This window comes from Octopus bimaculoides, chromosome 7 (assembly GCF_046866305.1).
Source record: "Octopus bimaculoides isolate indiv1 chromosome 7, ASM4686630v1, whole genome shotgun sequence".
Taxonomy (NCBI): Eukaryota; Metazoa; Mollusca; class Cephalopoda; order Octopoda; family Octopodidae; genus Octopus; species Octopus bimaculoides.
Genome location: NC_142934.1, coordinates 105,774,062 through 105,776,561, shown reverse-complemented (window position 1 = coordinate 105,776,561; position 2,500 = coordinate 105,774,062).

Sequence of the window (2,500 nt, the reverse complement as noted above, 5' to 3'; positions counted from 1 at the left end):
CAGAGATCAAACGATGTAAAGGTATTGTATTTGTCGGTTATTCACGTTAGACGTTGTTGTTGTTATTGTTGTTGTTTCATAGATGTTGTTGTTGTTTTATAGACGTTGTTGTTATTGTTATGGTCTTATATCTGTTGCTGATGCTGTTATCCCCCCCCTTTTTTCTTTTGCTGCTTTTTTTTCCTTTTTTTTTTTACTTTCTTTCTGTTTCAAAAAGTCTGATCTGATAACTTCTCCAGCGATAATTTGCATACAATGGGATACATACACGCATGCGCACACAAATTTAAATGCAAAACGTATACACACATACACCCACGTACATTTATACATACACAGCTACACACACATGTGTGTATGTGTGCACATATATTTGCATATATACATGCCCACATCCCACATTTTACATTTTATACATACTTAGAAATATAGGCATAAGCATATAATCTATGTGTGCATATATACATATGTATATATATATATATATATATATATATATATATATATATATATATATATATATATATATATATATATATATATAGAGAAAGAGAGAGAGAGAGAGAGACAGAGAGAGAGAGAGAAAGAAAGAGAGAGAAGTGTATGTATATACAAATATATTTTCATAAATACACATATACTTTTCTATCTCTCTTGGTCTCTATGCGTGTGTGTATGTGTATGTGTGTGTGTATATATATACACACACACACACACACGCGCATAGAGACAAGGAGAGATACAAAGGTATATGTGTATTTATGTATGTATACACACACACACAGACACACACACACACACACATATGAAAATGAAGGAATTATATTTTAATTTTCATATTTTGATTGTTTCAGTCTACGGCCAAGCTGGGGCAACACATTGAAGAATTTTTAGTCGAATGAATCGGCTCCAGTACTTAGTTCCATTTTTAAAGCCTGGCATTTATTCTACAATATCTTTTACTGAACTACTAAGTTATGGGGACGTAAACACACGAATACCGGTTGTCAAGTGGAGGTGGGGTACAAATACAGATACAAAGACATAAGCACATAGATAGACACACACACACACACACACACACACGCACACACACACACACACATTCTGTTATGCTATTCCATTCTATTATTCAATTACTGGTTTCAGCCAGAGGTTGGGGCTATGCTGGAGCACCGCCCTTCAGTGTTTTGGGGGGGGGGGGTCTCCTTCGGTTCTGTTTTTGATGAAGCTGCTCTTCATTGGACGGAGCTACTCTTCTTTGTGCCTCCTGCCGCGATGTGGGCTCATCTGGGATGGCACTGCATAATGCCAAAGATACCGTCTTCGTCATCTCAGTTAAGAGTTTCAGGGAACCAGAACTGTTTAACATCCTGCCAAAGAACCTAAGAGATCTGCAAGGTGTAGATGTGGAAACGTTCAAAAAGCACCTGGACAAATTTCTATCTGAAATCCCAGATGAGCCCGTCTGTTTCACCGAGTCACTCTTCTTTGTGTAGTGACGCTGAATTGGCTCAATTTCTGTCACCAATTTGACACTCTGCAGTGACCACACAAAAAGGAACGCACACGCACATACATATATGTATATGCATATACATGAAATAAATATATATGTGTGTATGTGCGTGTGTGCATGTATATATATATATGTGTGTGTATGTATATATGTATGTATATATCAGCGGCTATCGGACGCCGACGAAGGGAAATAACCCTGAAATCCGGATCCGTTCGTGCTGCAGATGTTGGTGAGAGGGATAACTACCCTTGGCAAACAGGACACAGTCGTGTGTCGATAAGCCAGCTGGAGGAGATGTCCTCCTGGGGCTAAAAGCAACAGTAACATCCACCCCTAGGGGTCAGCCACACTTAAGTGGCAATATACTACACTTTATCGTGCAGTTACTGTTAATACTTCATTTAGAGAATTAACATTGCTTATATATATATATATATATACATACACATGCATACATGCACATATACATATGTATGTATATACGTTTATATCCTTAGTGATATATATATATATATATATATATATATATACATATATATACATACATACATATATATATATATATATATATATATATATATATATATATATATATATATATATATATATATATATATATATATACATACATATATATATATATATATATATATATATATATATATATATATATATATATATATATATATATATATATATATATATACGTATATATATATATATATATATATATATATATACATACATATATATATATATACATATGCATACATACACATATACATATGTATGCATATACGTTTATGTCCTTAGTGATATATATATATATATATATATATATATATATATATATATATATATATATATATACGGTTGTATCAATATTTACGCGCCCACTTCCATGTAATATTTACACGTACATACCCTTATACGCAGAGTTAGACACCCAAATACGTATATGTACATAAACTATGCATG